Source organism: Bactrocera oleae, chromosome X (genome assembly GCF_042242935.1).
Source record: "Bactrocera oleae isolate idBacOlea1 chromosome X, idBacOlea1, whole genome shotgun sequence".
In the NCBI taxonomy this organism is placed as follows: domain Eukaryota; kingdom Metazoa; phylum Arthropoda; class Insecta; order Diptera; family Tephritidae; genus Bactrocera; species Bactrocera oleae.
Genome location: NC_091541.1, coordinates 14,125,279 through 14,137,192, shown reverse-complemented (window position 1 = coordinate 14,137,192; position 11,914 = coordinate 14,125,279).

Genomic DNA, 11,914 nt, shown 5'->3' with positions numbered 1-11,914 from the left:
CTTTCTTAGATTTTTACTTAAAGCCGATTTTCCTTGTAAATTGTATGTCAACTGCGGAAGCACTGTACTGCTTAAGCCGCAAACCATCGATTTTACTGATTTGAGCGAAAGTCAAACTATATTGTTATTGCAGAATTGACATATTCATATAACCAGAAAAATTGCACTTTCTTAGATTTAGACTTAAAGCCGATTTTCTTGTATATTGTATATCAGTTGCGTGAGCACTGTACTGCTTAAGCCGAAAAACATCAATTTAACTGGTTTGAGCGAAAGTCAAATTATATTGTTATTGCAGAATTGACATATTCATATAACCGAAAAAATTGCACTTTCTTAGTTTTAGACTTAAAGCCGATTTTCTTGTATATTGTATATTAGTTGCGTGAGCACTGTACTGCCTAAGCCGAAAAACATCAATTTTACTGGTTTGAGCGAAAGTCAAATTATATTGTTATTGCAGAATTGACATATTCATATAACCGAAAAAATTGCACTTTCTTAGATTTAGACTTAAAGCCGATTTTCTTGTATATTGTATATCAGTTGCGTGAGCACTGTACTGCTTAAGCCGAAAAACATCAATTTAACTGGTTTGAGCGAAAGTCAAATTATATTGTTATTGCAGAATTGACATATTCATATAACCGAAAAAATTGCACTTTCTTAGTTTTAGACTTAAAGCCGATTTTCTTGTATATTGTATATTAGTTGCGTGAGCACTGTACTGCCTAAGCCGAAAAACATCAATTTTACTGGTTTGAGCGAAAGTCAAATTATATTGTTATTGCAGAATTGACATATTCATATAACCGAAAAAATTGCACTTTCTTAGATTTAGACTTAAAGCCGATTTTCTGGTATATTGTATATCAGTTGCGTGAGCACTGTACTGCTTAAGCCGCAAACCATCGATTTTACTGATTTGAGCGAAAGTCAAACTATATTGTTATTGCAGAATTGACATATTCATATAACCGAAAAAATTGCACTTTCTTAGTTTTAGACTTAAAGTCGATTTTCTTTTAAATTGTATGTCAATTGCATGAGCACTGTACCGCTTAAGCCGCAAACCATCGATTTTACTGATTTGAGCAAAAGTCAAACTATATTGTTATTGCAGAATTGACATATTCATATAACCGAAAAAATTGCACTTTCTTAGTTTTAGACTTAAAGTCGATTTTCTTTTAAATTGTATGTCAATTGCATGAGCACTGTACCGCTTAAGCCGAAAAACATCAATTTTACTGGTTTGAGCGAAAGTCAAATTATATTGTTATTGCAGAATTCACATATTCATATAACCGAAAAAATTGCACTTTCTTAAATTTAAACTTAAAGCCGATTTTCTTGTAAATTGTATGTCAGTTGCGTGAGCACTGTACCGCTTAAGCCGAAAAACATGAATTTTACTGATTTGAGCTAAAGTCAAATTATATTGTTATTGCAGAATTCACATATTCATATAATCGAAAAAATTGCACTTTCTTAAATTTAGACTTAAAGTCGATTTTCTTTTAAATTGTATGTCAATTGCATGAGCACTGTACTGCTTAAGCCGCAAACCATCGATTTTACTGATTTGAGCGAAAGTCAAACTATATTGTTATTGCAGAATTGACATATTCATATAACCGAAAAAATTGCACTTTCTTAGTTTTAGACTTAAAGTCGATTTTCTTTTAAATTGTATGTCAATTGCATGAGCACTGTACCGCTTAAGCCGAAAAACATGAATTTTACTGATTTGAGCTAAAGTCAAATTATATTGTTATTGCAGGATTAACAAATTAATATTACCGAAAAAGTTTCACTTTCTTAGGTTTAGACTTAAAGTCGATTTTCTTGTAAATTGTATGTCAATTGCGGTAGCACTGTACTGATTTGCTCTAAAGCCAAACTTTCATATAATTTTAGGATTAACAAATTAATATAACCGAAAAAATTGCACTTTCTTACCGAAAAAATTGCACTTTTTTAGATTTAGACTTAACGCCGATTTTCTTGTAAATTGTATGTTAATTACTTGAGCGCTCTACCGCTTAGGCCGAAACACATCAATTTTACTGATTTGATCGAAAGTCAAACTTTCATATAATTTCAGGATTAACAAATTAATATAACCGAAAAAATTGCACTTTCTTAGATTAGACTTAAAGCCGATTTTCCTGTAAATTTTATGTCAGTTGCGTGAGCAGTGTACTGCTTAAGCCAAAAAAGATCAATTTTACTGGTTTGAGCGAAAGTCAAATTATATTGTTATTGCAGAATTGACATATTCATATAACCGAAAAAATTGCACTTTCTTAGTTTTAGACTTAAAGTCGATTTTCTTTTAAATTGTATGTCAATTGCATGAGCACTGTACCGCTTAAGCCGAAAAACATGAATTTTACTGATTTGAGCTAAAGTCAAATTATATTGTTATTGCAGGATTAACAAATTAATATTACCGAAAAAGTTTCACTTTCTTAGGTTTAGACTTAAAGTCGATTTTCTTGTAAATTGTATGTCAATTGCGGTAGCACTGTACTGATTTGCTCTAAAGCCAAACTTTCATATAATTTTAGGATTAACAAATTAATATAACCGAAAAAATTGCACTTTCTTACCGAAAAAATTGCACTTTTTTAGATTTAGACTTAACGCCGATTTTCTTGTAAATTGTATGTTAATTACTTGAGCGCTCTACCGCTTAGGCCGAAACACATCAATTTTACTGATTTGATCGAAAGTCAAACTTTCATATAATTTCAGGATTAACAAATTAATATAACCGAAAAAATTGCACTTTCTTAGATTAGACTTAAAGCCGATTTTCCTGTAAATTTTATGTCAGTTGCGTGAGCAGTGTACTGCTTAAGCCAAAAAAGATCAATTTTACTGGTTTGAGCGAAAGTCAAATTATATTGTTATTGCAGAATTGACATATTCATATAACCGAAAAAATTGCACTTTCTTAGTTTTAGACTTAAAGTCGATTTTCTAGTAAATTGTATGTGAATTGCGTGAGCACTGTACTGCTTAAGCTGAAAAACATGAATTTTACTGATTTGAGCGAAAGTCAAATTATATTGTTATTGCAGGATTAACAAATTAATATTACCGAAAAGGTTGCACTTTCTTAGTTTTAGACTTAAAGTCGATTTTCTTGTAAATTTTATGTCAATTGCGGTAGCACTGTACTGCTTAAGCCGAAAAACATCCATTTTACTGATTTGATCTTAAGTCAAACTTTCATATAATTTCAGGATTAACAAATTAATATAACCGAAAAAATTGCACTTTCTTAGATTTAGACTTAAAGTCGATTTTCTTGTAAATTGTATGTCAATTGCATGAGCACTGTACCGCTTAAGCCGAAAAACATAAATTTTACTGGTTTGAGCGAAAGTCAAATTATATTGTTATTGCAGAATTGACATATTCATATAACCGAAAAAATTGCACTTTCTTAGATTTAGACTTAAAGTCGATTTTCTTGTAAATTGTATGTCAATTGCATGAGCACTGTACTGCTTTAGCCGAAAAACATCAACTTTACTGATTTGCGCGAAAATAACACTATAATGTTATGGCAGGATTAACAAATTTATATAAAAAAAAGAAAAGAAAAAATTGAACTTTCTTAGATTTTTACTTAAAGCCGATTTTCTTGTAAATTGTATGTTAATTACTTGAGCACTGTACCGCTTAGGCCGAAAACATCAATTTTACTGATTTGCGCTAAAAAAAAACTTTTATTTTATTTCAGGATTAACAATTGTATGTTAATTACTTGATCGCTGTACCGCCTAAGGCGAAATGTTATTCCAGGATTAACAAATTAAAATAACCGAAAAAATTGCAATTTCTTAGGTTTAAAATTTAAGTCCATTTTCTTGTAAATTGTATGTCAACTGCGGTAGCACTGTACTGCTTAAGCCGCAAAACATCGATTTTACTGATTTGATCTAAAGTCAAACTTTCATATAATTTCAGGATTAACAAATTAATATAACCAGAAAAATTGCACTTTCTTAGATTTAGACTTAAAGCCGATTTTCTTGTATATTGTATAACAGTTGCGTGAGCACTGTACTGCCTAAGCCGAAAAACATCAATTTTACTGGTTTGAGCGAAAGTCAAATTATATTGTTATTGCAGAATTGACATATTCATATAACCGAAAAAATTGCACTTTCTTAGTTTTAGACTTAAAGTCAATTTTCTTTTAAATTGTATGTCAATTGCATGAGCACTGTACCGCTTAAGCCGAAAAACATCAATTTTACTGGTTTGAGCGAAAGTCAAATTATATTGTTATTGCAGAATTCACATATTCATATAACCGAAAAAATTGCACTTTCTTAAATTTAAACTTAAAGCCGATTTTCTTGTAAATTGTATGTCAGTTGCGTGAGCACTGTACCGCTTAAGCCGAAAAACATGAATTTTACTGATTTGAGCTAAAGTCAAATTATATTGTTATTGCAGGATTAACAAATTAATATTACCGAAAAAGTTGCACTCTCTTAGGTTTAGACTTAAAGTCGATTTTCTTGTAACTTGTATGTCAATTGCGGTAGCACTGTACTGCTTAAGCCGCAAAACATCGATTTTACTGATTTGATCTAAAGTCAAACTTTCATATAATTTCAGGATTAACAAATTAATATAACCGAAAAAATTGCACTTTCTTAGATTTAGACTTAAAGTCGATTTTCTTGTAAATTGTATGTCAATTGCATGAGCACTGTACCGCTTAAGCCGAAAAACATCAATTTTACTGGTTTGAGCGAAAGTCAAATTATATTGTTATTGCAGAATTGACATATTCATATAACCGAAAAAATTGCACTTTCTTAGGTTTAGACTTAAGGTCGATTTTTTTGTAAATTGTATGTCAATTGCGATAGCACTGTACTGCTTAAGCCGCAAAACATCGATTTTACTGATTTGATCTAAAGTCAAACTTTCATATAATTTCAGGATTAACAAATTAATATAACCGAAAAAATTGCACTTTCTTAGATTAGACTTAAAGCCGATTTTCTTGTAAATTGTATGTCAATTACATGAGCACTGTACCGCTTAAGCCGAAAAACATAAATTTTACTGGTTTGAGCGAAAGTCAAATTATATTGTTATTGCAGAATTGACATATTCATATAACCGAAAAAATTGCACTTTCTTAGATTTAGACTTAAAGTGGATTTTCGTGTAAATTGTATGTCAATTGCATGAGCACTGTACTGCTTAAGCCGAAAAACATCAACTTTACTGATTTGCGCGAAAATAACACTATAATGTTATGGCAGGATTAACAAATTAATATAAAAAAAAGAAAAGAAAAAATTGAACTTTCTTAGATTTTTACTTAAAGCCGATTTTCTTGTAAATTGTATGTTAATTACTTGAGCGCTGTACCGCTTAGGCCGAAAAACATCAATTTTACTGATTTGCGCTAAAAACAAACTTTTATTTTATTTCAGGATTAACAATTGTATGTTAATTACTTGATTGCTGTACCGCCTAAGCCGAAATGTTATTCCAGGATTAACAAATTAAAATAACCGAAAAAATTGCAATTTCTTAGGTTTAAAATTTAAGTCCATTTTCTTGTAAATTGTATGTCAACTGCGGTAGCACTGTACTGCTTAAGCCGCAAAACATCGATTTTACTGATTTGATCTAAAGTCAAACTTTCATATAATTTCAGGATTAACAAATTAATATAACCAGAAAAATTGCACTTTCTTAGATTTAGACTTAAAGCCGATTTTCTTGTATATTGTATATCAGTTGCGTGAGCACTGTACTGCCTAAGCCGAAAAACATCAATTTTACTGGTTTGAGCGAAAGTCAAATTATATTGTTATTGCAGAATTGACCTATTCATATAACCCAAAAAAATTGCACTTTCTTAGATTTAGACTTAAAGCCGATTTTCTTGTATATTGTATATCAGTTGCGTGAGCACTGTACTGCTTAAGCCGAAAAACATCAATTTTACTGGTTTGAGCGAAAGTCAAATTATTATGTTATTGCAGAATTGACATATTCATATAACCGAAAAAATTGCACTTTCTTAGTTTTAGACTTAAAGTCGATTTTCTTGTAAATTGTATGTGAATTGCGTGAGCACTGTACTGCTTAAGCCGAAAAACATGAATTTTACTGATTTGAGCGAAAGTCAAATTATATTGTTATTGCAGGATTAACAAATTAATATTACCGAAAAGGTTGCAGTTTCTTAGTTTTAGAATTAAAGTCGATTTTCTTGTAAATTTTATGTCAATTGCGGTAGCACTGTACTGCTTAAGCCGCAAAACATCGATTTTACTGATTTGATCTAAAGTCAAACTTTCATATAATTTCAGGATTAACAAATTAATATAACCAGAAAAATTGCACTTTCTTAGATTTAGACTTAAAGCCGATTTTCTTGTATATTGTATATCAGTTGCGTGAGCACTGTACTGCCTAAGCCGAAAAACATCAATTTTACTGGTTTGAGCGAAAGTCAAATTATATTGTTATAGCAGAATTGACATATTCATATAACCGAAAAAATTGCACTTTCTTAGATTTAGACTTAAAGCCGATTTTCTTGTATATTGTATATCAGTTGCGTGAGCACTGTACTGCTTAAGCCGAAAAAAATCAATTTTACTGGTTTGAGCGAAAGTCAAATTATATTGTTATTGCAGAATTGACATATTCATATAACCGAAAAAATTGCACTTTCTTAGTTTTAGACTTAAAGACAATTTTCTTTTAAATTGTATGTCAATTGCATGAGCACTGTACCGCTTAAGCCGAAAAACATCAATTTTACTGGTTTGAGCGAAAGTCAAATTATATTGTTATTGCAGAATTCACATATTCATATAACCGAAAAAATTGCACTTTCTTAAATTTAAACTTAAAGCCGATTTTCTTGTAACTTGTATGTCAGTTGCGTGAGCACTGTACCGCTTAAGCCGAAAAACATGAATTTTACTGATTTGAGCTAAAGTCAAATTATATTGTTATTGCAGGATTAACAAATTAATATTACCGAAAAAGTTGCACTTTCTTAGGTTTAGACTTAAAGTCGATTTTCTTGTAAATTGTATGTCAATTGCGGTAGCACTGTACTTCTTAAGCCGCAAAACATCGATTTTACTGATTTGATCTAAAGTCAAACTTTCATATAATTTCAGGATTAACAAATTAATATAATCGAAAAAATTGCACTTTCTTAGATTTAGACTTAAAGCCGATTTTCTTGTAAATTGTATGTCAGTTGCGTGAGCACTGTACCGCTTAAGCCGAAAAACATGATTTTTACTGATTTGAGCGAAAGTCAAATTATATTGTTATTGCAGAATTGACATATTCATATAACCGAAAAAATTGCACTTTCTTAGGTTTAGACTTAAAGTCGATTTTTTTGTAAATTGTATGTCAACTGCGGTAGCACTGTACTGCTTAAGCCGCAAAACATCGATTTTACTGATTTGATCTAAAGTCAAACTTTCATATAATTTCAGGATTAACAAATTAATATAACCGAAAAAATTGCACCTTCTTAGATTAGACTTAAAGCTGATTTTCTTGTAAATTGTATGTCAGTTGCGTGAGCACTGTACCGCTTAAGCCGAAAAACATGATTTTTACTGATTTGAGCGAAAGTCAAATTATATTGTTATTGCAGGATTAACAAATTAATATTAACGAAAAAGTTGCACTTTCTTAGGTTTAGACTTAAAGTCGATTTTCTTGTAAATTGTATGTCAAATTCGGTAGCACTGTACTGCTTAAGCCGCAAACCATCGATTTTACTGATTTGCTCTAAAGTCAAACTTTCATATAATTTCAGGATTAACAAATTAATATAACCGAAAAAATTGCACTTTCTTAGATTTAGACTTAAAGTCGATTTTCTTGTAAATTGTATGTCAATTGCGGTAGCACTGTACTGCTTAAGCCGCAAAACATCGATTGTACTGATTTGATCTAAAGTCAAACTTTCATATAATTTCAGGATTAACAAATTAATATAACCGAAAAAATTGCACTTTCTTAGATTAGACTTAAAGCCGATTTTCTTGTAAATTGTATGTCAGTTGCGTGAGCACTGTACCGCTTAAGCCGAAAAACATGATTTTTACTGATTTGAGCGAAAGTCAAATTATATTGTTATTGCAGGATTAACAAATTAATATTAACGAAAAAGTTGCACTTTCTTAGGTTTAGACTTAAAGTCGATTTTCTTGTAAATTGTATGTCAATTGCATGAGCACTGTACCGCTTAAGCCGAAAAACATCAATTTTACTGGTTTGAGCGAAAGTCAAATTATATTGTTATTGCAGAATTGACATATTCATATAACCGAAAAAATTGCACTTTCTTAGGTTTAGACTTAAAGTCGATTTTTTTGTAAATTGTATGTCAGTTGCGGTAGCACTGTACTGCTTAAGCCGCAAAACATCGATTTTACTGATTTGATCTAAAGTCAAACTTTCATATAATTTCAGGATTAACAAATTAATATAACCGAAATAATTGCACTTTCTTAGATTTAGACTTAAAGTCGATTTTCTTGTAAATTGTATGTCAATTGCATGAGCACTGTACCGCTTAAGCCGAAAAACATCAATTTTACTGGTTTGAGCGAAAGTCAAATTATATTGTTATTGCAGAATTGACATATTCATATAACCAAAAAAATTGCACTTTCTTAAATTTAAACTTAAAGCCGATTTTCTTGTAAATTGTATGTCAGTTGCGTGAGCACTGTACCGCTTAAGCCGAAAAACATGATTTTTACTGATTTGAGCGAAAGTCAAATTATATTGTTATTGCAGAATTGACATATTCATATAACCGAAAAAATTGCACTTTCTTAGGTTTAGACTTAAAGTCGATTTTTTTGTAAATTGTATGTCAATTGCGGTAGCACTGTACTGCTTAAGCCGCAAAACATCGATTTTACTGATTTGATCTAAAGTCAAACTTTCATATAATTTCAGGATTAACAAATTAATATAACCGAAAAAATTGCACCTTCTTAGATTAGACTTAAAGCTGATTTTCTTGTAAATTGTATGTCAGTTGCGTGAGCACTGTACCGCTTAAGCCGAAAAACATGATTTTTACTGATTTGAGCGAAAGTCAAATTATATTGTTATTGCAGGATTAACAAATTAATATTAACGAAAAAGTTGCACTTTCTTAGGTTTAGACTTAAAGTCGATTTTCTTGTAAATTGTATGTCAAATTCGGTAGCACTGTACTGCTTAAGCCGCAAACCATCGATTTTACTGATTTGCTCTAAAGTCTAACTTTCATATAATTTCAGGATTAACAAATTAATATAACCGAAAAAATTGCACTTTCTTAGATTTAGACTTAAAGTCGATTTTCTTGTAAATTGTATGTCAATTGCGGTAGCACTGTACTGCTTAAGCCGCAAAACATCGATTTTACTGATTTGATCTAAAGTCAAACTTTCATATAATTTCAGGATTAACAAATTAATATAACCGAAAAAATTGCACTTTCTTAGATTAGACTTAAAGCCGATTTTCTTGTAAATTGTATGTCAGTTGCGTGAGCACTGTACCGCTTAAGCCGAAAAACATGATTTTTACTGATTTGAGCGAAAGTCAAATTATATTGTTATTGCAGGATTAACAAATTAATATTAACGAAAAAGTTGCACTTTCTTAGGTTTAGACTTAAAGTCGATTTTCTTGTAAATTGTATGTCAAATTCGGTAGCACTGTACTGCTTAAGCCGCAAACCATCGATTTTACTGATTTGCTCTAAAGTCAAACTTTCATATAATTTCAGGATTAACAAATTAATATAACCGAAAAAATTGCACTTTCTTAGATTTAGACTTAAAGTCGATTTTCTTGTAAATTGTATGTCAATTGCATGAGCACTGTACCGCTTAAGCCGAAAAACATCAATTTTACTGGTTTGAGCGAAAGTCAAATTATATTGTTATTGCAGAATTGACATATTCATATAACCGAAAAAATTGCACTTTCTTAGGTTTAGACTTAAAGTCGATTTTTTTGTAAATTGTATGTCAGTTGCGGTAGCACTGTACTGCTTAAGCCGCAAAACATCGATTTTACTGATTTGATCTAAAGTTAAACTTTCATATAATTTCAGGATTAACAAATTAATATAACCGAAAAAATTGCACTTTCTTAGATTTAGACTTAAAGTCGATTTTCTTGTAAATTGTATGTCAATTGCATGAGCACTGTACCGCTTAAGCCGAAAAACATCAATTTTACTGGTTTGAGCGAAAGTCAAATTATATTGTTATTGCAGAATTGACATATTCATATAACCAAAAAAATTGCACTTTCTTAGGTTTAGACTTAAAGTCGATTTTTTTGTAAATTGTATGTCAATTGCGGTAGCACTGTACTGCTTAAGCCGCAAAACATCGATTTTACTGATTTGATCTAAAGTCAAACTTTCATATAATTTCAGGATTAACAAATTAATATAACCGAAAAAATTGCACTTTCTTAGATTAGACTTAAAGCCGATTTTCTTGTAAATTGTATGTCAGTTGCGTGAGCACTGTACCGCTTAAGCCGAAAAACATGATTTTTACTGATTTGAGCGAAAGTCAAATTATATTGTTATTGCAGGATTAACAAATTAATATTAACGAAAAAGTTGCACTTTCTTAGGTTTAGACTTAAAGTCGATTTTCTTGTAAATTGTATGTCAAATTCGGTAGCACTGTACTGCTTAAGCCGCAAACCATCGATTTTACTGATTTGCTCTAAAGTCAAACTTTCATATAATTTCAGGATTAACAAATTAATATAACCGAAAAAATTGCACTTTCTTAGATTTAGACTTGGTTGGCAAAAATCCTCCGCTGAACCCTCCACGAGGGTGCCGACTTGAAATAGATACCACAGGTTCACGTCGTTAGTAGTGAGGTGTCTAGCTAAGGTCAGGCTTCCTATCTGGGTGTTCGGTACTCTTCGATAGTGCAGCATCCAGATAGGAGGTCTTACCATGGTAGGAGGTAAGGGGCTGGATCAAGGTGTCATGCGACCCGTGCCGAAGATCAACCTGGCTGGGGGCCCTTAAATAGCCCAGTCTCGCACGGAGCTTACGGATACCTGGCGCCCTCCGTAATAAGATAGCCTTACTTGCGTAGCGGGGGCTATGCGCAAGCGGACATACTTTCCCCTACACTCGTGGGTCCAAAATATGAGCCAAAACATTAACATGATAAATAAAAACAAAAAGGAGTCCGGACCTCCTTCAAAAAGACCGGAGGGAGCGGGTTGCTCCCAGAGAAGAGCAGCGTTTGGCACGAGCTCGACAACAGCCAAAGCGAGGACAGGAGCGAAGCTTGGTCCTGGAGCAAAGGCGAATACTAAGGGGGCAGTAGCCAAGGCTGGCGCCACAAAAACAGCAACGCTGGAGGCAGCCCATACCAACCCCTGTAGCCAAAGCTTGGCAGCCAAGCAGGAGAAGGTGGGAGATGCTAAAAGCGAAGCTGCCAGTAGTGGGTCAGCCAGAGCGTGGCCTTCCTTCAGGATTGATGACCCGGCAAAAGCAAAGTATGCAGAGAGGCGACGCGCTGCATACCTGTTGAAGAAGGTGGAGCTGCAACCGCCAAGCAATGAGGAGCTCACAAAGGAGCTCCAAGAATCCATTGATTGCGCGAGAGCTGTCCTACCTAACTTCAAACTAGAAGCGCCGGTAGTGGCAACAAAAAGACAAAGGTCCGCTGAAGAGGCTAAGCCGTCAGCAAAGAGACCGAAAACTAAGGGCGTGACGCCCGTAAGATCTTTTGCTGATGTGGCCCGAAACCGCATTGTCATTGGTGTGCTGGATGAGGGTGATCCCGAAGGAAAAATCCCCAGAGCCCAATGGAAATGGGTGCAAGCC